The sequence below is a fragment of the Hevea brasiliensis genome, chromosome 14 (assembly GCF_030052815.1).
Source record: "Hevea brasiliensis isolate MT/VB/25A 57/8 chromosome 14, ASM3005281v1, whole genome shotgun sequence".
In the NCBI taxonomy this organism is placed as follows: domain Eukaryota; kingdom Viridiplantae; phylum Streptophyta; class Magnoliopsida; order Malpighiales; family Euphorbiaceae; genus Hevea; species Hevea brasiliensis.
The window spans coordinates 5,900,770-5,928,342 of record NC_079506.1 but is presented as its reverse complement, the minus strand read 5'-3'; the positions used below and the strand labels follow the sequence as shown (position 1 = coordinate 5,928,342).

At 32.6% G+C, this 27,573-nt stretch overlaps 1 long non-coding RNA gene, 1 other non-coding gene and 1 pseudogene across 2 annotated transcripts; all 3 read left to right on the top strand.

Moving 5' to 3' along the window:
* Window positions 1-17,854: 17,854 nt before the first annotated feature.
* Window positions 17,855-17,961, top strand: LOC131173595 (small nucleolar RNA R71). The gene has a single exon (XR_009143909.1). It is a non-coding gene; the product is annotated as a small nucleolar RNA R71 (small nucleolar RNA).
* Window positions 17,962-20,980: 3,019 nt separating this feature from the next.
* LOC131173179 (putative disease resistance protein RGA3) lies at window positions 20,981-25,619 on the top strand (annotated as a pseudogene).
* A 318-nt stretch (window positions 25,620-25,937) lies between these two features.
* LOC131173178 (uncharacterized) lies at window positions 25,938-27,146 on the top strand. The gene is made up of 3 exons (XR_009143399.1): window positions 25,938-26,126; window positions 26,326-26,654; window positions 26,824-27,146. It is a non-coding gene; the product is annotated as an uncharacterized LOC131173178 (long non-coding RNA).
* Window positions 27,147-27,573: the final 427 nt, after the last annotated feature.

Sequence of the window (27,573 nt, the reverse complement as noted above, 5' to 3'; positions counted from 1 at the left end):
CAAATATTCAACTTGTTTGGGAAAGAATTCAATTTGCAGGATACTGAAGGATAAGTTGGTGCTTCTCTCCAATTCGCAAATTATAATTATTTTTTCTTCCGAACTTATATGAGAAAATTCTCACTCTGATTCTATTTGCACAGGATAATGTTAAATATTCCATGCTCAACAAATTTAGCCTTTCTATGCCTTGGGAAAAGATGAATAAACTGACTCAACAAGCTAGTGAGAGGCGTCCCAGGATAACAGTATTTTACATCCCTGAAATTCTAATAAATTTGAAAGCGTTCAACAAATGCATATGGTGCTGAGTGCATTAGCAAGTCATACTTCTATCCATTGTATTCTTCATTGGACAAACCGTAAAAAAAAAAAAAAAAAAAAAAAAAAAAAAAAAAAAAAATATATATATATATATATATATATATATATATATATATATATATATATATATATATATATATATAATTTTACACGAATTATTAATTTTAATCAATTTTAGTCCAATTCCAAACTTTAGGACATGTTTAGTATGGCGTAATCAAAATTGTAATATAATCGCAATTATATTATATATTTAATTACGTTATTTGGTCACATAAAAAAATTTGATGTAATGGAATAATTATTACATAACATAATTAATCATATTTAAAATAATGTAATAGTTATTATATATAAAAATAGATATAATCATAATTATTTATTTTAATTTTTTATTTATTATCAATATTATTACCATCATTACTATTCAGCTATCACTGCTCTATCACCACTACCAGCAACGCCACTATAATCATCAACATCAACATCATGTTATCACAATTGATATCACTAACACTTAAACCTCATTATACACCATCTAGCCACTACTACCACCATCATCTAACCAATGTTGTCACAGCCACCACTACTACTTAGCTACCACTACCACTCAACTACCAATCACTGTGACCATTACTACTTATTAATAAATTAAATATTAAAATAAAAATTATAATTACATTACACTATTTATATTTTTATTTGACAACCAAATAGAGTAATGTAATAACAATTATATTACATTACATAATTAATTACGTTGTATATATTATATTCTACCAAGCGTAACCTTAGTGTTAAGGGATTTTGAGCACTGATGTGGCATATGACATGAGCAAAATATTATTATTGAATGTTGCTACTTACATAGCGTGAACTAAAACATGATTGCCGATGTAACAAAAATATTATTTGTCACGACACAAAATTCTGTGTCGCGACCGGTGAATAATTTAAATATTCTTAAATCATGTAAGTCTTATCAGAGTATCTTGAATAAATATATTGTCACTTACTAATCCAAAAAAAATAAATAAAATCTAAATAACAAAATACTGAATAAACATCATAAATATCCCTTAAGTAAACTGTTGAGTCTCTACAGATTTCAAATAAAAAACTTAAACTGTTCAATAAACAAAACTAATTATTAGCCCGAGAAAACATGAATTCGGGTATACCATGAGAACAAATCAAAGATTGTCTCTCTTTAGAGAATGGATTGAATATTTGAATTAGCTGCAGAATTCTACTGATCTGAAATAGATAACAGACAGAGAAAACGTGGTTTGAGCTAAGTACTCAGTGAATGATAATTATAGCACACAATGGAATAGGAATAGATAGACACTTGATTAATTTCACAATAAATTTTCTATTCAATAAAATCATGTTTATGCTATCAAAATCATTAATAAAATAATTTCATAAAACATATATATAAAAGAAATTCATTTAATAAAAATTTTATGTTACAGTACACCAGGGTGATGATACCCCACATTACCAATGGTCAGATGGTAAGCGCGCAACCAGATATTAGATACGTTCCTCCTCCTTCACAGATATCAATGCATATGATACTAATGCAAATCATAAATTACAATGATGCATGACTCAACAATGCAACCTAATACCGTGATTGTCCACACGGCGGGGCCAGCTAACAGAAAAAGATACTTGACACAAGTACCAATTCAAAATAGAAAATCAATTTGTATAAATCAATCAAAATCAACAAAAAATTTCAAATAGAAAATAATAACTGATAGTGCAATTATAATAGTTTATTTCAATAATTTTAGAGAGTCAATAAGATCAAATCAATCTCAAATAAATTCAGTGTAACACATCAGTAAATTTTATAGTCAGATATCAATCAATATAAAGACATTAAAGGCCTATTCCCGGAATTCTAATGACTCTAATGCAAAGATAATTGACAAAATCAATTATTTAATCAAAATCGAAATAAAATTCAATAATAAAATAAAACTCTAGAAAATTACATGTAAAATATTTGTTAAAATACTGATTTAAAATTTCATTTAATAATAAATTTAATGCTAAGAAATTTTAAAATGGACTAAAATGGTGTCATATACTATAATTACCACTCACCTTAAACCTCCAAGACAATAGTTATTTTCAATGGAAAAGAGACAATTTCAATAGATAGATTGAATATTCGAATATCCTACATACCCAAAATATAAAAGAAAAATATCAACTAATAATAAATAATATAATAATAATAACATATATATATATATATATTAATAATTTAACTTCAAGGTTATTGTTTATCAGTAATCATAATTAACCCAATTCAATAACAATGGTCAAAGAGGAAAAAAAAAAAAGAATTTCTAGAGTAGTTGTAACAATTTAAGGAGAAAATAAAATCAAATTCACCCATTATTGAACAAAGAAAGATAATTTTTGACTTTGAAAATAGAATCTAAGGTGATAAATAGAGAAGTAAGAATTTATGAATTCTCTGTGCACATCAAATTATAAATCGTAAATTTATATATATATATATATATATATATATATATATATATATATATATATATTGGATTAATTCAGGGAGGAAGAAGCCTGAAAATGTTAGTTCGGAAATTATTATCATCCGGTCGTAAGTCCTTTTTTGGAGTAAAAGATTTTACAAGAATTTAATTCATTTAATTTTTTTTATCAAATTTTACGTTTAAAATGAAAGAATTCCAATCTTTTCTAATTTAAAAAAAATTATTTAAAAAATATATAAATCAATCATGAGTATGTGAGAATTCAATTAAATTTTTTCTTATAAATAATTTAGTTTGAATTATGATTCATATAAGAAGTAATTAAGAATAATTTAAAATAATTTCCCATTTAGGAACTTTGTTTCTAACAGTATCAGGATTAACAGACAGTTTTTCCTCTGTTTTCTTTAGAAGATCTTTTAGAACCGCAATGAACTCTGATTGATTATCTTCTAACTCCTGTTGTTTAGGTTTTGAAATTTGAGAAGGTTTTGAAACTGGATCTGATTTTTTGAAAGTTTTTGGAGTTTTAGAAAACGGATATGAAATGTTATGCTGTTTAGCATACATCTCAAACCAATTAAAGAAAAAAATATGAACTTTGTGTTGGTATATAAAGTCATAATATTCCTTTTGAATTTCTTTCCTTTGATCATTGAAATTTTTGAAAAACCACATTTGCTTTTTATGATTTTTAAGAGAATAAAAATCATCATGCAAATATTGTTTGTCTACTTCAAATTCTTTTTCAAGCACATTAAGTTCATAGTTTACATTTTCTGTAATGGCTGAAAAGGTAGGAGAAGTAGGTTCTGACTCTATTTGGGTTTCAACCTGAACAGACTCGTTTTGTAAATTTGTATAAACTGGATGTGGAACATTTGTAGAGCCATTTACGTTTTGTAAAGTGGATCTAGGTATTTCTGAAATAGAAAACCTAGAAGAGTAAGTCTGAGGTAGAATACCTAGGCCGAATATTTTATATTCCAATTGGTTTTGTAACAGGCAAACTAATGACAGAAGGTATACAAGATACTCTTCCTATGTCAATAGTACTGGATGTTGAGGAATCATCTGGAAACCTAAGGCTTCTGTTAAAGCTAAGGCAGGCTGACTCTTCTATCGTCATACTGGGTTATTTGCCTCAGTTGAATGTTTGGCTCAACTATTTTTAAAGATTCTGGTTCTACTGCACCTTCTAAGATCCATTCTTCTAGTAGGGTTATGTCCTTCCATTGGATAGATCTAGGGATTACAGTGTTGGATTTTGTAAGATCAGTTTGTAAAAACAAAGTTTCTCCTCTTTTACTTTGAAACTTATGTTTTGTAGCAAAAGCAGAAACAATAGCTTTGTAATGGATTTTGTAAATCAGTGCAAGAGGAATAGATCCTTCAAGCATTTTGTAATTGTGAGTTTTGATTTGTAAAACAAGGGATTTTGTAATATTACTATCGTTTAACGAAACAGTAAAATTTGGATAGCAATCAAAAGATATTGGTCCACTGCACAAACTAGACTCGACTGAACTAAGCAAAGAGTCCTGGAAGTTTATGAATCTAGTATCTCTAAGAACTGCTAGGATTGAGGTATTCAACCCTTCTTTTGTAAGTGGTTTAATTCCAACTTGGACTAAACCTATATGGATGTATTTGTATTGTTTTTCACAGTTTTTTTGTAAGGATTTTTGGGACAGAAGAGAAATCGTCTCAAAAGGTTTTGTAATATGAAGATCTCTTTCTTCAGTTTTGATCGTGAAATCAATTTTGAAAAAATTGAGTTTTGTAGTCTAATAGATCTGATCCTTTTGTACTTTTGGAATTTCCCAATTATCTATACATTTTTCAAAATTTTCGATTATTATTTCTTCACTATTAACTATCTTTCTCGACTCAGAGGATGAGGTAGAAGAGTTTGAAGAAGAAACTATCCTACAGAAAATTGGATTCATACTTAAAGAATTTTTCTAGGTTGATCTTTTGAGTTAAGTGAGGTAATCGCCAAAGGAATCACTGCCCTAAACACACCCTCTCGGCTACAAAGACGGGACTTACAACCCAGGCCTGTTTACACCTCTAAAGAAGCTATCTTATCACCTTAAGATCATCTTACCAACCTCTAAAAAATGTTTAAATGTGAATCCGAACCTTAAATAGAACCTTTTCCCCCCAGGCTCTGATACCAAGGACGCACAGGGATCGAAAGGGGGATGAGCTAACAGGGAAGAAGCAACAATCTAGATCTTGAATAATATATAAACAATTAAAGAAATAAACAAAATGCACAAGAAAGGAAAATCATCAGAAATGAAAATTAAATTTGTAAATTAAAGATTAAATATATATATATATATATATATATATATATATATATATATATATATATATATATATATATATATTCAATAGGCGGCAGAGCCAGTCCGTTAAGAATATATATACTTAACAAAAATAAAATTAAACTTGAAATTTAAATATGAATATACATGTATATATTCAATAGGCGGCAGAGCCAGTCCGTTATGAATATATATACGTATATTTATGCAGACCAGGCTGTTGAACCGACCATATGCAGGCAAAATAAATTTAAAATTTTGTAAAAGAAATTGAAGAAAACTTACTTCAAAATCTTATAAATTTTGTAAGATTTGTACAAAGGTTTTGGAGATATAATTTCGGGTAGGACTTATAAAGGTTGCTCAACACATGAGCTTCCTAAGATCTACTACAAGGAAGTTACAGGGTTTGTAGGTTTATAGGTGATGTAGAGGTAGGGCAGGATGGGAAGTGAATCAACCTTCTTGCTCCTTTCTTCACCTCGGGGTGAAACTCCTTCAGAACCTTCTTCGGATTCTCTTAGCTTTAGAAGCTTGAAGGGGAGAAGCTTGGGCTCAAGAAGCTTGAAGAATGGTTTGCCTTGGATGGGTGCCTCCTTATATAGAAGTGTCCAGGGGCAGTTTTGTAATTTTGTAGGTTTTGAACAGTGTCTGCCATTTGATGCCTTCACGTGTGAACAGTGCTTCTTGTCTCCTTCACATGTGAACAGTAAAAAGTGAACAGTACAAGACATGACAGGTGAAGAGTGTCCTGTCTGGTTTTGAAATAAAGGAAGAGGAAAAAGAGAATATTACAAAAGTGAAAATGATTACAAAAATTAAAATAGAAGGAAAATGAAGAGAAAATGGATAATTTTGCCGCCATAAGTTTCTTTTTCCGGTCTTTTCTTTTTTTTTTCTTCTTTTTTTTTTATAACAGATTTTGTATTTGTGAAGAGGTACCACAACCTTCTTCATCATCATCTCCCAAGTCTATGATGGGTTCTGAATCAGAATTGGCTGCAGAAGAATTGGTTTTGTTTTGCAATAATTGTTCCATTATTGCAAAATATTCTTCATCATTTTTAGCTCCTGCTAATCTTGCCATGGCATGTGATCTTTGGGCAAAAAAATAATTGATTTGAAAAGTTTTGTATAGGAGTTGGTGGAAAAATGTTTTTTCCCTTAAGCCAGGTTATTACTCCTTGGTTTGTAATTGTTTCTGGGATATTAAATGAATCCCATCATTTTACCTTAAACCTTCTGATGATTGTATTCAATCCATCTTGGGGTCGAAATTCAAAAAACCAGATAAGAACCCAAGATAAAAAGAATTTTGAAGAAAATAAGAGAAGAGGAGGAAACCTTTTCTCTTTAGGTGAGGGTTTGTAATGGGTTTTGAAAAGGTTTAAACTCTCTGATATTTACGGTATAAGAATTTCAGGTAGAGCACAAAAATACTTTCACCACTGAGCAAACCATGAAGGGGTTTTGGAAGGATCAAATGTTTTTTGGAAATAGAACAGCCATGAATGACTATTCTTGTGATTTTGTATGAGAAAGGTATTGTACCATGCCTATTGGTAATCCCAGTAATTGAAATGTTGGCAATGGTCAATCTTGTTTTGAAATGATAATGGGAAGATTTTTGTTTTTGTAAATTCTTGCCCTCAATCAGAATGATTAAGGACGGTTTGAATGTGGCAGGTTGAATAAGCCAGATCAGCATGATTTTTTTTTAAGTAAAAATGTTTGAATTTTGCTGAGCCAGTGAATTCAAAGATTGCATGGTAGTAGGATTGGGTCTTGGTAAGATCCCATGGTTTGTAATGCCATCCTTTTGGGAAAGCTTTTGAAATTGCTATAGAGGCGTCTTGGTGTAGAAATTCATCCTCTATAATCAAAACATTTTGAAAATGTGTTTTTGTAATCCATTGTGAAGACTTCTTTTTTAATTTTGTTTGGGACAAAACTATTTGAGAAGAATTCGATTGAGAAAGACTATTTTGGAATTTGATTTGTAAAATCTCATTTGCTTGAGAAATATTTTGAGAAAGGGTTTTTTCGAAGGAAGATTCTCCTTTCTCAAGGGTTTTGGAAATGGGTTTTGTAGATTTATCTTTCTGGGTAATGTTTTGTAAGGCCTGAAGAACTTCAGGAGATTTGGATAGTGATTTATCCATTTTTGAATCTGGTCGGTTTGGAGCCCGAGATTCAATATATTTTGTATGATCTTCTTCTTCTTCTTCGCTCGCTATATGCCCAAGTTTGTATAGGCTTTGCGTAAGAGATGACTGGTTTTGTAGGGTTTGGTTTTGTAGAGGCCGAGGCTTCACCTTTGGTATTTTTCTTCTCGGGCATTGGCCTGCTTTTGAAGAAATTCTTTGCTTAGAAAGTCTGGGATAGAATTTGTATCTCCTTTTATAAATTCAATTTCAAAATAAAAAATACTTAAAATTGCTTGCCATCGTGCAAAAATTTATTTTGATGCAAGATTTTAAACATCTTTTTGCAAAACTTCTTTGGCTAATTTGTAATCAATTCTAAGCAAAAATTTTTTATTTAATAAATCACTTTGAAATTTTTGTATGCACATGACAATTGCAAGAATCTCTTTTTTGATGGTAGAGTATTTCTTTTGACAATCATTCCAATGTGCAGAATGGAATTGAACTATTTGTTCTTTTCCATTTTGAACTTGTTTTAAAATTCCACCATAACCTAACTCTGAGGCATCTGTCTCGACTACCTTAGGGGCTAATGGATCTGCTAAATGCAGACAAGGAATGGTTTGGACCTGTTATTTAATATGACAGATCACTTCAGTGTGATGATCTGTCCATGGAACAGGGTTTTTCTTTAACCTATCATGCAAGGGTTTTGCTAGACGGTTAATATTTGGACAAAAATCTAAGACATAATTCAAGCTACCTAAGAATCTCTATAGATGGGTTTTATCTAAGATTTTGTCAGGAAATTTGTTTGAAAATTCTAGACTTCTCTCTATTAGAGTAATGGTTCCCTTTGGACAATATGAGTGGACAGTCATGCCTTTTGGCCTAAAAAATGCCCTATCAGAATTTCAGAGAATTATGAATAAAATCTTTAATCCATATTCAAAATTTTGCATAGTCTATATAGACGATGTTCTTGTGTTCTCGGAGTCAATTGAACAACACTTCAAACATTTAAGAACATTCTTCTCTATTACAAAACGAAATGGCCTTGCCATTTTAAAATCAAAGATTTCTCTCTTCCAAACCAGATATATATATAAAATCAAAGATTTCTCTCTTCCAAACCAGATATATATATATATATATATATATATATATATATATATATATATTCCAGATAAATGAACACGAGGGTTGATATTAAAATTTAGCTTCAAAGTTATTGTCTATCAGTGATTATAATTAATCCAATTCAATAATAATGGTCAAAGAGAAAAAAAAAAGAATTTCTAGAGTAATTGTAACAATTTAAGGAGAAAATAAAATCAAATTTATCCATTATTGAACAAAAAAAGAGAATTTTTTACATTGAAAATAGAATCTAAGGTAATGAATAGAGAAGTAAGAATTTATGAATTCTCTGTGCACATCAGATTATAAATCGTAAATTTATATATATATATAATATAATAAAAATACATGTTGATAGTATTTGGTATAAAAGGAGGTGACAAATAGGTTTTGAGAGCAAAGTTTAGCAGAAGAGATGATTAGAGTATATATATTTGAAGAGTTCTATTAGGTGTAGAATGGGATAAGAGTTATTATTGAATTGGGTTGTTTAAATTACAGATATATATTTAATTTCAAAAATAATATATATATATATATATATATATAAATAGATAAACAGATCATCTAATAAAATATATTTTTTTAATAAATATATTAAATTATTATTAATTAATTAATATAAATAAATAAATAAATAGATAAAATATTAAATTTCCACACAATTATTCATCATATTATCCAAAGTTTGGAGTGTTTGATCGTAGCAGATATGGCCCGTGTGTCCTGAGGTGGAACTCCAAAGGCAGGAGATCAGCTTCACAGCCGAATTAATTGATACGGTGTGTCCGCAAGTGCACGGGTCACAGTAGTATAGTTTTAAAATGATATCGATCCCACAGGGAATTGTGCTTAAATTGGAAATAAAAGTATAAGCAAATTAGAATGACAAAAATTAAAAGATATTAAAAATAAAATCTAAAAATTAAAATTAAGACAAAAATTAAAGATGTAAAATGAAATTTGGAATTAAAATTGGTATTTAAGGAATTAATGCTAAATCAAACAATTAACTAAAATTAATTAGACTAGATTACCAAAAATTAATTTGAAATTTCTATTTATGAAATTAAGAAGAATTAAATCTAAATTCAATAAAAATAAAAATAAAGTGATTATAGAAATTGGATTTAAATTGGATTTAAATTTAAATTGCTATTTATGAGGTTTGGAGGATTTAAATCTAATTTCAATGAAAAATAAATTGATTCTAGAGATTGGATTTTCAATATTGTTTGCATGTGATTTTTCCCTAATTTAGCCAAACACATGAGAATTGCAATTTTGAGGGAAATCAATTCTTAAATTTTTGAAACCTTTTTCAAGCATCTCAAAATTGGTTTTCATTAAATCAAACCCTGTTTTCACGGTATTTCAAATCTAACAAAAACCCAATTAATGCTCTAATTGATTTTTGGAAAGTTCCCCTTAATCTTCTTAGCTTATTTCTAACACCAAGAAAATAAAGTTTATTGCAAGATTATCTATCCCCAATATTCACTTTTCAGTCCATCTATTAAGGATTAAAACTTAACTCAATGAGGGCCCATTCATCAAGCATGGAAATAAGCACACAAGCAATAAATCAAAATATAACAATCTTCATTTAAATGGCTAAATCAGTTCAAAACCACAAAACAAATCAATATTTACAAACCCATCTCTAGAATCTCAATAAACTACTCACAAATCATTGTTTAAAGATAAACCCAAATGAAGAAATGAAGAAATAATGGAAATGTAAGCTTAAAGGGGTAGAAAAACCAGAGATTTGCAGCAGGATCTCTGCAGAAAAGTGCAGAAACGTGATCCTTGCTGCTGCTGGAAGAAGATGCAGAAGATGCTCCTCCCTTTCCCTCTTTCTATCTTCCTAAAAATGCCTCCCTTGCTCTCTATGGAAAGAAAGTGATAAAGGGCACTTTATATAGGCAAGGGGACTGTTCTAGAATGGGTAAAAGGGGGAAGGATCCAGAGAAAGTGAGGTAAAAAGGCTGGAGTAACGGAAATGCCACGTCAAAAAATTTTCCAAGAAAACGACATAAGCCGAGTCGGTTGTGTCTGGGTTGTGTCGCTCTCGGCGTGAATATCTGACGATCGACACAACCTGCGACATGAGCTAATTCGGTTGTGCTGCAGGTTGTGTCGCTCTCGGCCATTTTTTTTTTTTTTTTCAACTTCAAAATTTTTGCAATTCGATTTTAATCTCCTCCAAATGGCTACTCTGATCAAAATACATCAAATTTCTCCAGATTTAACCTACAAAACAAATAAATTCCAAAAATTAAACTAAGAAATGTGAAAATTGCAAAATTGACTAAATATATACTAATATCTAAAATAATAGCTATGAATAAGGGTAAATTATGTGCAAAAATTACTCCTAAATGATGATCTAAAATGCATGCATCAAATTCCCCCATACTCAAACTCTTGCTTGTCCTCAAGCAAAATTTCATTAAAACTCATTTGGAAGGGAATAGAATCAGTCTTTGAAAACACAAAATTCACTAATCCAAACTACCAACTTACCTCTAGCCACCAACATTCCAAATTCCCACCAGCAAAAGCACAAAGAATGAAGCAAGCACTCTCAACTATTACAGAATAGCTAAGAATTAACCAATCAACCCAAGCAACAAATACCAACCAGCTACAAGAGTCAATTGTGCCAAAACAAACCTAAATGAAATAGATAGCCAATGCGTCTCAAATAGATGGTGAGTAATGTATGAAAGATTATATTGCCAAACCCATATGCAAGCATAAAAGATCTAACTCTACTAATGTAACAAGCATTTTTCAAAGAATCATTAGGTCTTTTTAAGGGTTGTAATGGGGTCAAATAGGGTAAGATTGTGGTTAACAAAGAAAGGGAATAAGGTAAACAAAATATGAGAATAATATTAATCATGAAACTCAAAGTGCATCCAATTTTTTCTTTTTTTTTTTTTTTTTTTTCAAATATTTTTTTATTTTTTTATTTTTTATAATACTAATTTTTTTTATCAAGAGGAAAGAAATTCACAATGAATCTTAAGTGCTAACACAATAAAGGGACTACTTTTATAATATATTTTTTTATTTTGTATGTGTCCCTATTTCACGTCACACCCAAAATTACCTTTGGGATATTTTTGTGACTATTTATTTATTTTTTTTTATCAACTTTTCACAATTACTCTAGCACTTTTCAAGATGTTTCAATCCTTCAAGTTTTTTTTTTTTTTTTTTTTTTTTATGCACTTAATTGCTAAAATATTATTCTCATAGATAGGTGGTAGTGTTTAGGTTTAATGGCTAGGTAAATGATTTGGGTTCCAAAGAAATTAGGGAATTAAGGTTCAAGGGGGTTTGCAAGGGTTGAAATGAAATTAAGGTAGGTTAAGGCTAAATGTGAGGTTTAAAATATGAAGGAATGCCTAAATCATATTCTTATCAATGCAAGTTAAAAATTTCGCTTTGAAAGATCTAAGATGCTTGTTCTAGGAATGGTGAGACGACAATGACCATTTTCTTCCTTAAAGGCTTATCCAGACACTCAAAACTCAAAATAACTAATCAGAATCTGCATACCTAGATGAATGTATTAATTTTCAGCTATTAAGTAAGAGAAAGAATAATGCTTAAGACTTTGTACCCAGCTGGAACTTTCATTCCACTAACCATCTAAAGACAAGTTGGATTGCTTGAATAAGTGGCTTATGGAATCCAAAGACTGGTTTAAAAATTCAAAAATTTTAAATGAATGAATGAAATGCATGAGTGTAAATGTATAGTCAACCTATATGCAACTAAGTATGCATAACTAAGTATATGAAGCTATATGCAGTGTATGTATGTTAATATGTACAAGTATGAAGTAATGAGTGTGTCGCTATATGCAAATGAAAAAGAAAAATAATTTTTGCAAGGAAAAATAATTTTTGCAAAAAATTTACCCTCTCCCCCATACTCAGAATGAACATTGTCCTCAATGTTAAAAATGTGCAAGGAATGGGATAATTTGGCTATATGTGCATAGAGAAATTATTACCCTGTTGCATAAGCGATAGCACAACTTGTGTTGAAAGTGACACAAGCTGAGATAAGAAGTGTTACCTCATTGAAGTGCAGCCAATTTAATTAGGTAAAATTTGGACAGCTGCTGCACTCATTGCAAAAGAAACAGTGCAATGGAATCCATTAAATCAATTAAACTCAAAAAGTTGAAATAGGAAGTTAAGCTCAAAAATGTAACCATCAAGTGTAAATCCGAAATAGCAAATCAAAGCAAGTGAGCAATTGTACTAAAGATATAAAAGAAAAATGTATTTTATGAGGAACTAAAAAAAAACTGAATAAGTAAATGGTTCAAGTAAAGGAAAAACAACACAAGCAGAATATTAACTAAACAAGTTAAAAACACTAATGAATTAAGCAACTAAATTTTTTTTTTTTTTTTTTATGGGTAGTGGGCTTTTTTTTATATATGAAAGAAATAAAGAATCAATGAAAAATTATGAGTTATGCCCAAAAATGCTAAGTTTAGGTCTTTAGCTTGACCATACTCACTCAAAATGTTATGGAGAATGAGAAAGATAGCAAGTTGCTATCTTCTCAATTGGCTCACCAGCTAAATAATGCCTCAACCTTTGTCCATTTACCTTGAAATTACCAGATTTTTCACCAAAAATTTCCACAGCACCATGAGGTAAAACTTTCATAATTTTAAATGGACCGGACCACCTTGATTTTAATTTTCCTGGAAAAAATTTCAACCTTGAATTGAATAAGAGAACCAAATCTCCTTCTTTAAAGTCCTTTTTCTTGATATGCTTGTCATGCCATTTTTTTGTTCTTTCTTTATAGATCCTAGCATTTTCATAAGCATCAAGTCTCAATTCTTCTAATTCATCATGTTGCAAAAGTCTTACGTGTCCAAGACTTGTAAATCAAAATTGATTGCTCTAATGGCCCAATAAGCTTTGTGTTCTAATTCTGGGCAAATGGCATGATTTCCCAAAACTAACCTATAAGGTGTAGTTCCTATGGGGTTTTAAATGCTGTTCTATATGCCCAAAGAGTGTCATCTAATTTAAGGGACCAATCTTTTCTGGACTTATTGATGCTTTCTCCAAGATTTGCTTGATTTCTCTATTTGTGATTTCTACTTGGCCATTTGTTTGAGGGTGATATGGTGTGGCAATCCTATGTTTTACCCCATATTTTCTCATCAATTTTTCAAATTGGTGGTTGCAAAAATGGCTACCACCATCACTGATTATGGCACGTGGGGCACCAAACTGTCAAAACAAATTTTTTGAAATTTCACCACAACTTTTGCATCATTGGTAGGTGTAGCAATAGCTTCTACCCATTTAGATACATAGTCCACCCCTACCAAGATATATTTATTCCCATAAGAAGATGGAAATGGCCCCATGAAATCAATTCCCCATACATCAAACAATTCAACTTCTAATATGGACTGTTGGGGCATCTCATCTCTTTTGGAAATGTTGCCTACCCTTTGGCACCTATCACACTTGCTTACAAAGTCTCTCACATGTTTAAACATATTAGGCCAATAGAAACCTGATGTCAAGACCTTTTCAACAGTTTTTGAAACACTAAAATGACCACCATATTCAGAGGAATGACAATGGTAAATAACATCATTTATTTCTTCCTCTGGTATACATCTCCTAATTATTCCATCATTACATCTTCTAAACAAAAGAGGTTCTTCCCAAGAATAAAATTTAACATCATGCAAGAATCTTTTCTTTTGCTGCCAAGACAAATCAGGTGGCAAGACACCACAAGATAAGAAATTCACAATATCAGCAAACCATGGAAGTGCAGAATTCAACACATACAACTGCTCATTCATGAAAAATTCATCAATTGGCACAATTTCATCATCTTTATTTTCAGTTTTCATCCTAGAAAGGTGATCAGCCACCACATTCTCAACACCCTTTTTATCTCTTATTTCCAAATCAAATTCTTGAAGTAATAAAATCCATCTAATCAACCTAGATTTAGCTTCTTTCTTGCTCATTAAATACTTTATTGCTGCATGATCAGTGAAAACAATTACCTTTGAGTTGACCAAATAAGAACGAAATTTATTGAGTGCAAATACTACCGCAAGGAACTCCTTTTCAGTTGTGGCATAATTAACTTGGGCTTCATCAAGGGTTCGGCTTGCATAGTAAATGGCATAAGGTTTTCTATCTTTTCGCTGGCCAAGGACAGCTCCAACAGCAAACTCACTTGCATCACACATGATTTCAAATGGCAAAGTCCAATCTGGGGGTTGCATGATAGGAGCTGTTGTTAAGGCCGTCTTTAACCTGCAAAAAGAAACCATACAATCTTGATTAAAATCAAATTTAACATCATGATTCAAAAGATTTGTTAAGGGTTTAGCAAGTTTAGAAAAATCCTGAATAAATCGCCGGTAAAACCCAGCATGTCCAAGGAAACTCCGCACTCCTTTGACAGTGGTTGGAGGGGGCATTTTTTCAATAATTTCTATTTTAGCTCTATCCACTTCAATTCCCCTATTTGAGATCAAATGCCCTAAAACGATCCCCTCTTGGACCATAAAGTGGCATTTCTCCCAATTCAACACCAGATCATTATCAGCACATCTCTGCAAAATTTTAGACAAATTAGTCAAGCATGAATCAAAATTAGTGCCATATACTGAAAAGTCATCCATGAAGACCTCCATAATTTCTTCAATAAAATCAGAAAAAATGGCCATCATGCACCTTTGAAATGTGCCAGGCGCATTACACAATCCGAATGGCATCCTTCGATAGGCAAAGGTGCCATAGGGACAAGTAAAGGTAGTTTTCTCTTGGTCATTAGGATGTATTGGAATTTGAAAGAAACCAGAATATCCATCTAAGTAACAAAAGAATGAATGCTTGGCTAATCTCTCTAACATTTGATCCATAAAAGGAAGGGGAAAATGGTCTTTTCTTGTGGCATTGTTCAACTTCCTATAGTCTATGCACATTCTCCAACCTGTAACAGTTCTAGTGGGTATCAATTCATTATTTTCATTTTTAACAACTGTCACCCCACCTTTCTTTGGTACAACATGCACAGGACTAACCCACTCACTGTCAGAAATGGGGTAAATAATTCCAGCAGCTAGTAATTTTAGGATTTCCTTTTTCACAACATCCTTCATTGTAGGATTCAATCTTCTTTGGTGTTCAATAGAAGGTTTACTATTTGGCTCAAGGAAAATCCTATGCATACAAACTGTTGGACTAATTCCCTTTATATCATCAATTGCATAACCCAAAACTCTTCTATATTCTCTCAAAACTCTCAACAATTTGTCAATCTCAATATCAGTCAAACATGCATTAATTATAACAGGATATGTTTCATTGGGTCCAAGAAAAGCATACCTGAGGTTGGAAGGAAGAGGTTTAAGATCTACCTTTGGGGCATCCTCTACCTTTAATGATGGTGGTTTGATCTCCAAATTTTGCACTCCTTCAAGTTGAAAAATTGTGGCTTCAGGATGTGGTGGAGAGCTTTCCAAGTATTGCGCAAAAATAGCCATGTTGTGATTATCATCATCAATGCTCCCACCATGGACTAAGCAATTTTCAAGTGGGTCTTGTGGATAGCTTTTTCTGAAATGCTCTTGAACAATCTCTTCAATAATGTCTACCCGCAAACAAGACTCAACTTCTTCATGTTTCCTTTTCATGGCTGGATTGATGTTGAATATCATTTGATCATCTCCCACTCTAAGTGTCAATTGCTCACCCTTTACATCAATTAATGCACCAGCTGTTGCCAAAAAGGGTCTTCCCAATAAGATAGGAACTTTTGTGTCTTCTTCCATATCCAAAATGACAAAGTCCACCGGAATGTAGAATTTCCCAACCTTGATAGGCACATTTTCAAGAATGCCTTCCGGATACTTAATTGAACGGTCAGCCAATGAAAGATACATGTTTGTGGGCTTCAACTCTCCCATATTCAACTTCTCATATATTGAAAGTGGCATTAGGCTGACACTAGCTCCAAGGTCACATAAAGCATTTGCCACACAATTATCACCAATATGACAAGGGATGGAAAACACACCCGGATCTTTGAGTTTGGGAGGTAACTTTTTCTGAATTATAGCACTGCATTGCTCTCCCAAGTTGATGGTGTCATAATCTTCTAGCCTTCTCTTGTTGGAAAGAATCTCCTTCAAAAACTTGGCATAACTTGGCATTTGGGATAGTGCCTCAGTGAATGGCACATTGATATACAACTTCTTTAGCACTTCAAGGAATTTGCCAAATTGTTTGTCTAGTTTATGCTTGATGAATCTTTGAGGGTAGGGAAGGGTGGGATGTAAGGTTCAGGTGGGATGTATGGTTTCTCTCCTTCATCTTGCTCACTTTTGCTTTCTTCTTCTTTTTCATTTTTCTTGTTCTCAACTGAATTTTCTTCTTTTGTGCTCTCTTTTCTTCTCTCTTGTTTTCACTCTCTTGACCAACTTTTTACCACTTCTCAAGGTTACGCCTTTACATTGTTCATGAGGGTTTTGTGGTTGGCTAGGTAGTTTCCCATAGGAATTGCTTCCTGATGAGCTTGCTTGTTGCGCCAATTGAGTCTCCAACATGCGGTTGTGGACTTGTAATTGATCCATGGTTTGTCTCATGTGTTGCATTTCTTCCTCCAATTTGTTATTCATCTTGCTTTGTTCAGCAAAAAATTTCTCCATCATGCTCTCCAAGGTTGGCTTCGGTTCATGAGGTGGAAGGGATTGTTGTGCTCTTGCTTGATATCCAGGTGGTGGCTGCCTTGTGGGCTGAAATTGAGGCTGAAATTGAGGCCTATTTTGCTGCATAAACGCTGGTTATGAGCATAATTTGAGCTTTGGCCTTGTTGAGCAAAAGTTGCTTGTGGTCTCCATGTTGAGTTGTTCACATTAGAGTAAGCATTTCCCATAGGTTTTTGTTGATAACCTCCTGCATAAGCAGCTTGTTCTTGCAAATAATCATCACCATAAGAAGAATAATCAACTCCACAACTTTGAGTTCCATCTGTGAAGGCAACTTGTTGCATAGTTGTAGGAGTTGAGGTTGTTGCCTTTGTGCAAAAATCACTAAGAAGCTGAGTCAACTGATCAAATTTTGCATTCATGTAGTTAACTGAGTCAAGTTCATAGATCCCAGCTTTCTTTGGCTCAAGTGCTCTAGGATTCCCCCATAAATGGGTATTATGAGCAATCTTCTCTAATAGATCATAGCATTCTTCACTTGTCATTCTCATGAAATCTCCTCCTGCTTGTGAATCAATTGTGTTTCTTATGGTCGAGTAACTCGTGTAGAAATTTTGAACAATCATCCATTTGGGTATTTCATGATGAGGACATTGCCTTTCAAGCTCCTTAAATCTCATCCAAGATTCATACAAAGTTTCATCATCCCTTGGTTTAAAAGCTACCATCAAATTCCTCAAATGAGTAGTTTTCCCATGTGGTAAAAATTGAGATAGAATAGCTTGAGATAGATGCTCCCAAGTAGCTATAATAGATTGTGTGAGTGAGTCATACCACTCCAATGTCAATCTCAAGAGAAAATGGAAATAAGGTGAGCGAATAACTTCATCTGAAACTCAGTTGTCTTTGTGTACCACATATCATCAAAAATTTCTTCAAATGAGAATGAGGATTTTCAAGTGGGCTACCTCCAAATTGTGAATTCAACCATTTGAATAAGACCAGCTTTTTAATTCAAATTGATTAGCTCCAATAATAGGTCTGTTATCTCTCACATCAAGACATCTAGGAAAAGCATAATCTAACATGGATCTTCTTTGAGGATCATTTTGATTAACAACAGCATTTTGCCCGTTTTTCTCGTTTCCTCCAATATCACCTCCAATAGCTCTATTTTGATTCTCCAAATTATCTATTGTCTCCTATTGCTCAAATATTTGTTGTTCTTCTTTTTTTGCTTCTTTTCTTCTTTAGTATTACTTTTTGTTTGCTCGATGTAATTTTTCAATTTCAGGATTGAACAACAATTGTTGTCACTTGTGCTTTTCGATCGCCTCATAAACAAGAAAAGTACGAAAAACACAAGGAACAATAGTGAAAATAAAAGAAAATAAAAATTCTAATTAGCTTAAAACAATTAAAATCCAATTTAAAACAAACAATTCCCAAGAACGCGCCAAAAACTTGATGTTGTGTATCCGCAAGTGCATGGGTCACAGTAGTATAGTTTTAAAATGATATCGATCCCACAGGGAATTGTGCTTAAATTGGAAATAAAAGTATAAGTAAATTAGAATGACAAAAATTAAAAGATATTAAAAATAAAATCTAAAAATTAAAATTAAGACAAAAATTAAAGATGTAAAATGAAATTTGGAATTAAAATTGGTATTTAAGGAATTAATGCTAAATCAAACAATTAACTAAAATTAATTAGACTAGATTACCAAAAATTAATTTGAAATTTCTATTTATGAAATTAAGAAGAATTAAATCTAAATTCAATAAAAATAAAAATAAAGTGATTATAGAAATTGGATTTAAATTGGATTTAAATTTAAATTGCTATTTATGAGGTTTGGAGGATTTAAATCTAATTTCAATGAAAAATAAATTGATTATATATATTGGATTTTCAATATTGTTTGCATGTGATTTTTCCCTAATTTAGCCAAACACATGAGAATTGCAATTTTGAGGGAAATCAATTCTTAAATTTTTGAAACCTTTTTCAAGCATCTCAAAATTGGTTTTCATTAAATCAAACCCTGTTTTCACGGTATTTCAAATCTAACAAAAACCCAATTAATGCTCTAATTGATTTTTGTAAAGTTCCCCTTAATCTTCTTAGCTTATTTCTAACACCAAGAAAATAAAGTTTATTGCAAGATTATCTATCCCCAATATTCACTTTTCAGTCCATCTATTAAGGATTAAAACTTAACTCAATGAGGGCCCATTCATCAAGCATGGAAATAAGCACACAAGCAATAAATCAAAATATAACAATCTTCATTTAAATGGCTAAATCAGTTCAAAACCACAAAACAAATCAATATTTACAAACCCATCTCTAGAATCTCAATAAACTACTCACAAATCATTGTTTAAAGATAAACCCAAATGAAGAAATGAAGAAATAATGGAAATGTAAGCTTAAAGGGGTAGAAAAACCCAGCAGATTTGCAGCAGGATCTCTGCAGAAAAGTGCAGAAACGTGATCCTTGCTGCTGCTGGAAGAAGATGCAGAAGATGCTCCTCCCTTTCCCTCTTTCTATCTTCCTAAAAATGCCTCCCTTGCTCTCTATGGAAAGAAAGTGATAAAGGGCACTTTATATAGGCAAGGGGACTGTTCTAGAATGGGTAAAAGGGGGAAGGATCCAGAGAAAGTGAGGTAAAAAGGCTGGAGTAACGGAAATGCCACGTCAAAAATTTTCCAGTAAAAACGACATAAGCCGAGTCAGTTGTGTCGCGGGTTGTGTCGCTCTCGGCGTGAATATCTGACGATCGACACAACCTGCGACATGAGCTAATTCGCAGTTGTTTTCCATTTTTTTTTTTTTTTTTTTTTTTCAACTTCAAAATTTTTGCAATTCGATTTTAATCTCCTCCAAATGGCTACTCTGATCAAAATACATCAAATTTCTCCAGATTTAACCTACAAAACAAATAAATTCCAAAAATTAAACTAAGAAATGTGAAAATTGCAAAATTGACTAAATATATACTAAAATCTAAAATAATAGCTATGAATAAGGGTAAATTATGTGCAAAAATTACTCCTAAATGATGATCTAAAATGCATGCATCATTAATATCTATGCTCATGTCTTTGTAAGAATGAATTTGGATTAATTCAGGAAGGAAGAAGCCTGAAAATGTTAGTTCGGAAATTATTATCATCCGGACGTAAGTCCTTTTTTGGAGTACAAGATTTTACAAGAATTTAATTCAGTTAATTTTTTTTATTAAACTTTACGTTTAAAATGAAAGAATTCCAACCCTTTCTAATTTAAAAAAAATTATTTAAAAAAAACATAAATCAATCATGAGTATGTGAGAATTCAATTAAATTTTTTCTTATAAATAATTTAATTTGAATTATGATTCATATAAGAAGTAATTAAGAATAATTCAAAATAATTTTATTTTATTATAAATGATTTTTTTACATTAATTAAAAAAATTAGAATTATAAAATTTCAGCTTATGGGCTGGAGCCGAGCTCAACATGTTCAATTGTGGACTTGACCCAAAATTTAAACTATCCTAGTCCAGATTGAATTTTTTTTTTTAGAATATATCAATTTTTAGTTTCGAATTATATCAAATTTAAATACCAAAGCCCATGCTTAATTCTTCATTAAGCAAAGGAGGACAACTTCACTGCTAAAGCCCAAACATTCATGTTCAAGGATTTGCACATTTAATTCTTCATATTGCTTTCAATGTTGAACAAAGAATAAAGCAGAAAATGCTTGCATCCCGGCAAAAAGAGAGGCATCTATTATTCACTGCTTTAATTCCCTTCTTTAATTATACTGCTTTCAATGATAAACAAGAAAACAAGCATAAAAGATTGTTTCTTGCCTTGATTAAATACTTACATCCTACCAAAGGGAAAGGTGTCAGCAAGTTTATGTCATTTGATGACTTTTTTTTACGCAAGGCATAGATTTCAAATGTAATGCACAAGAATTTAAGATCCATAGCTCTTAATAAATATTTTTTGCCATTCCTCCCCATGTCTTCACAGCATTTGCCTCTTTCGCAATCACAAAATACATCTATCTATCCGCCCTTTTTTCCAAAAATGGCCGAAGAAGTTCTCTTCAACATTGCTGGAGACATCATCAAGAAACTGGGTTCTGGAGTTCTCCAGCAGATTGGGCTGTGGTGGGGTGTGAACGATGAACTCGAGAAACTCAAAAGCACACTCACCACAATCCAAGCTGTGCTTCTTGATGCAGAGGAGAAGTCTGCCTTGAATAATCAGGTCAAGCTCTGGCTCGGAAAGCTAAAAGAAGTTGTTTATGATGCTGATGACTTGCTGGATGACTTCTCCACCGAAGCTTTGCGTCGCCAAGTAATGGGAGGAAATAAAGTCTCGAAGGAGGTATGCCTTTTCTTTTCACCATCCAATCGAATTGTTTATGGTTATAAGGTGGGTCATAAGATTAAGGCAATTAGGGAGAGGCTGGATGCCATTGCCAAAGATAGGCAAGACTACCCCTTGACCTTCTGGAGCGCTTCAGAGAGGCGCCATTGTTAAGTAGGGGAAGGGACCAAACTATCTCATATGTAGGTGAGGAAGAAGTCATTGGGAGGGAAGATGATAGAAAGGCAATTGTAGATCTTTATTACACTCCACCACTGAAGACAAGGTCTCGGTCTTTCCCATTGTAGGGATGGGAGGGTTAGGAAAGACCACGTTAGCGCAATATGTTTATAATGATGAAAAAGTCAAAACTCATTTTGACCTGAAGTTGTGGGTGAGTGTCTCTGATGTCTTTGATCTAAAAGTAATAGTAGAAAAGACATTAAAATCAATCGGAAAAGAGCTAGGAAACTTTGAGTTGGATCAATTGCAAGCACGTCTTCGAAATGAAATTAGTGGAAAGAAATATTGCTTAGTGTTGGATGATGTTTGGAATGAGGATCTTAAAAAATGGCTTGACTTAAAGGTAATATTGATGTGTGGTGCTAGGGGAAGTTGGATCTTGGTAACCACTCGCTCTGAAATGGTTGCAAAAATAACTGGTACATTGCTACATTATCCTCTAGAGGGCTTAGCTCTAGATAAGTCTTGGTCTTTGTTTAAGAAAATAGTGTTTAAGGGAGAAGAGCCAAAGAGTCCTAATGTGAAACCGATTGGAGAGCAGATTATAAAGAAATGTGGTGGAGTTCCCCTTGCAATAAAGACAATTGCAAGTATTTTATACTTTAAAGAAACAGAAGGAGAATGGTTGCGTTTTTTACAAGATGATCTTTCCAATATAGCTCAAAATGAGAATGGTATTTTACCAACACTTAAGTTGAGTTATGATCATCTCTCACCCCATTTGAAGTATTGTTTTGCATATTGTGCATTATTTCCTAAAAATTATGAGATTGATGTGAAGACACTGATTCATCAATGGATTGCACATGGATTTATTGAGTTATCAAATAAGAGTGCATGCATTGAAGATATTGGGATTGAGTATTTTATGGATTTATGTTGGAGATCATTTTTTCAAAATGTGAAAAGGGATGGATTTGGGCATATTCAAAGTTGCACAATGCATGATTTGATGCATGATCTTGCAACTTTGGTTGCTGGGAAAGAGATTAGCATAATGAATTCTAAAGAAAAAAGTGTTGATGAAAGAGTGCGTCATTTGAAATTGACTTTCGTTTAGATTCATCAGACATAATCCCTGTTGTTTTAAGTATTCCGAAAAATTGAGAAGTTTTATTTTGCCACATCAAGAATTCTATGATCATGATGCAATTCGTATTTTTTCAAACTTTAAGCAGTTGCGCGTCTGTGGTATGCAAGATTGTAGAATGACAGAAGTGTCTAGTTCCATAGAAAGTCTAAAACATTTGAGATATCTTGATGTTTCAAAAAATTCAGAAATCAAAGCACTTTCAAATTCTATTACAAACCTACAGAATTTGCAAGTGCTAAATGTCTCTGGCTGTCAATATCTCAAGGAGTTGCCTGAAGATATTAAAAATTTGAGTAATCTTAGGCATTTATATTGTCATAATTGTTACTCTTTGACTCATATGCCACGTGGGCTTGGGCAACTGACTTCACTCCAGACACTGACATGGTTTGTAGTGGCAAAAGATAGTTCAATCTCAAAGAATGTTGGAGGATTAGATGAACTGAATAGCCTCTACAATTTGAACGGAAGTCTCCAAATTAGAAATTTGGGATTTGTGAAAAATGGGAAAGTAAATCCTAATTTGGAGAAGCTGCTTCTTCAATCATTGGTTCTAGTATCGAGTCGATATGGTGATGCAAGGGGTGATGTAAATGGTGATAGTGAAGAAATGGCACTGCAAAATCTCCGACCAAATTCTAATCTTAAAGAGTTAAAGGTGTATCAGTATGGAGGCAGGAGTTTCCCAAGTTGGCTTTCTTCCCTCACAAATCTTGTCCATATCCTGTTAGTGCGTTGTAGCAGTTGTAAGCATCTTCCAGCAATGGATCAAATCTGTTCTCTTCGAAAGCTAGAGATTGGTGGTCTAGATGATTTAGAATACATAGAAATTGAGGGACAAGGAACATCATTTTTTCCATCTCTGAAGTATCTCATTATAAAGTATTGTCCGAAGCTAATGGGATGGCAGAAGAAGAGGGATGATTCAACAGCTAAGCTAGCCCAATTTACGTTTCTTTCCCAGTTCATTTGTCATAATTGCCCTAAATTGAGTTGGATCCCTCAGTTTCCATCTCTCAATGAAGCACTAGAATTGAACAATGTAAGCTTGCAACTTGTGCAGGAAATATTCACACCATCAATATCTTCTTCCTCAACCGTTCCTCCTTTCTCTCAATTGAAGACGCTCATGTTTTCTCAATTAGCAGTCGAATCTCTACAGCCATATGGACTGCAGAATCTCACTTCTCTTGAGAAACTGACAATAGATAATTGCCGAGACTTGAAGACTCGACCTCAAGAGATGCGTTCCTCACCTCTTTACGAAAATTGCATATTTATGGATGTCCCATATTGAGGAGAAGATGTGCAAATAAATATTGTGAGGATTGGCCTTTAGTTTCTCACATCTCATATATTAATGTCCAAGCCAGAATTATTCAATTGGAGGGCCACTATCAACTAGACGACAATGAATCTGTAAGTTGCTGCTTTTGTCTTCAATTGGCAAAACCTATTTAATTTTTTTTATCTGAAATTTTATACTGATTCTTTACGTACAGGACATACCACATAGTGATGACGAAAGGAACGCAAGTTTACAGTATGCATAGTGAAATTCTAATAGATTGGAAAGTGGTGAACAAATAGAGAGGATGCTGAATCCATTGGTAGGCCATACTTCTATCCATCTTGTTCTTTTGTTATGTTATTCAATCTTCATTTTTTCTTCCATGGATATTAAAGTCTAATTTTGTCTCATGTGGAGAAGTTACTATAGTGCGTTTTAATTTTGACTCTGTTGTGAATGAGATTTCAAATCTCTTGAAGGCCTTGCCGCCAGTGGTGATTTCCCATGTTCTTCGTGAGGCTAATGCTGTGGCTGACTCGTTGGCTAAGGAAGGACTTGCCCGTAATTCAGATCTGGTTGCCACCCTCTGATTTTTTGCAATTCTGATTTTCTTTCAATCACTGCTTGCTTTCTGCAACATGTGTTTCTTGGTTGGTGCTAGTTGCTGTTGGAATCTTTTCTCCTTGTGTCGGAGAGTCATCACTATTTTGCGTTGTGGCTTGGGATGTTCGGTTGTTGGCCTAGTGTGGTTTGCAGTAAGCTATTGTTAAATCTGGTTGAGTGCTTCTGTTTCTTGCTTGTTTTATGCTTGCGATTCTAGTCTTTGCTTTCCTTTCTATTTTAATTGTTTGTCTTGGTGTTTGTATCGTTCTAGCTAGGTTTTTTCACTTAGCTCGTTTCTCATTAGGTGGGTGTATTGGGGAGACCTATTGGTCTGGGTTTAGTATGAGTTACAAGCTAAGTTTTTCCTAGCATTTTATTAATAAAGTTCTTGCTTATAAAAAAACCAAGGTGTCATGGCAGCAATATATGTAAGAAATCCATAAGTTTCCTTATAGTACTATAATCTTTTTATTTAAATTATATATTTTAAATAAAATTTTTTAATTTATTTAAAATGTCAAATGATTTAAAAATTATTATTTTATCATTTTTTCTTTTAAATTCATACTTTAAACACACTACAAAATTCCCGCACAATGCATGGGCTTTGGACTAGTTCTAATCAACTGGGAAGTGGTGAACAAATTCAAAGGGTGCTAAATGAATTGGCTGGTAATGCTTTTATCCAGAGTATTCTTCTTTATTCATTTTCTTTAATGCATTTAAAAAGTTTGATTTTGATTCCATTCGCAGAAGTTAATAGTGCAGATATTGAGAAACCAAGGCATGATGATAAGGAGCAGTTACTTGTAACTCCATCTTCTTATATGCTAAGTGTTGCAAGAAATTGGTGGTATGCTATTTTTCATTAGTTTTATGTTTCTTTTGTTCCAGCGGGTGAAATTTTTTCTTACACGAGTAACTTGAATTTCTAATACAACCACAATTAATTCGATATTTTCAGGATGTTATTAAGAATTTAGAATTTCCCAACTCCTGGAGAAGTGAGGACAATGATCCAGGTTCTTTGTGTTTGCCTTATGTGTCTAGATACATCCAAAATCTCACCTCCCTTGAAAGTTGAGCAACAAGGGGTTCTATGACCCAGCATGATGGAATGATGAAGACGACTTGTGATGGCAAGCCCTTAAAGGCCATACCGGAGATTACTTTCCAGTACTCAAAATGATCAGATGCCTTCATGATGGAATGCTTTTGCCCAACTTGAGGCAATGGGACATCATTTATTACTAAGAAGTTAGGCATGTTCATATCCTTCAAATTCAATAGAGTTTAGAAGGTTATTTTTTTACACCATGTATAATATATATGTTCTGCAATTCTGTTAACTGCCCTGCATATGATATCACTTAGCAAGTACTAAAAACTATTCAAGTCCTTTTTTTTGCCCCTTATTCTCTTAGTAATGATGTCATTAAATCTTGAATTATGCTAAAAGGTTTATGCATTTGGTTGTCTTTTCAATCACTTGTGTACAGAATCTACGGTACTTGCTGCATTTGCTTTGGAGTGAAATACTGGTGAAGAATCAAATTTCGCTGTTGAGTTTTCTTCTCAATCAATAGAGGCTCTGATCTGTAAATATTTTCTTTTGATCCTCACAGAGAGGATATATGTATAGTTGTGTATTTAAATATGTTTGATGGGCATGGAGCTTAATAGGTTTTATGGTTTCTTTTAGCTGTAAAATTTAGGGGAAATTCTATAGGTTAGGGACGGGTGTGTCACAAGCTATACTGCAAGATGTTTTATGCAGGTTTCTGTGGGCAGAGTGGACTTGTTATCCCTATGGATTAGCTTTTGCCAGGTATTAATTTTGTTATTAGTTTTTGTGTATATTTATCATCAGACAAGTAATTGGGTTACTATGTGCTACACTAAAACCTTAAAAACCATGATTTCGGCTGATTAACGAAAATGAAATATGAAAATCAGATGTGAATATCTAAGCAAATTCTCAATTGCCTCTTCTGCAGAATGCTAACCCTATATGTTCACTGGACATGGGATACTCCCGAAGTTTCTTGGACCAACAATACGAGTTATTTGAGAATGTTTTCCTCAACTGTCTGCTCAATTCCACATTCAACCACCCTTCTGCCTATGAGAGATTTACATGGATGGAAAATTTCTAATCAAAGTTTCTTGTTGTCTCAAAGACCCATAGAGGAGCCTCTCAAATTGCAGGCATTTCTCATCAAGCAAATCTAATTTAACAAAATGATCCACACCCCTCAAATGTCAACACTTCAATAGTTGTCCCACCAAGTGGATGCTCTTGTTGATGGCAGATCCACAACAGAATTAAGCTTCATTCTCTTCTCTGTTTGCCCTATTTACTAATATTGGAACTTCATAATTACTAGCCATGTGTATTTTTGCCTTAATAATTACTATAACCATTTTTTTTTTTTTCATCTTCTCTTCTCTGGCTGATGAAAAGCCTTTGAATTACCAGCCAAGGTTGAATTGAGCTACTGTAAAATTTTTAATTTGGTCCAATTTTTTTTTTAATATACTTTATAATAATTTTTTAATTATAAAAAATATTAATAATCTTTTTAATTTTTAAAATAATAAATTATTTTTTATTATTAATAACAATTTAGTGCATTTCCTATGTTTTGTTAAAAAAAATGTTCTTAAAATTTAAAAATAAATAATAAATAATTATTTTTCACAAATAAATATGGCCCAACTCTTCTTTTGAAAAAATTACTTCCAAA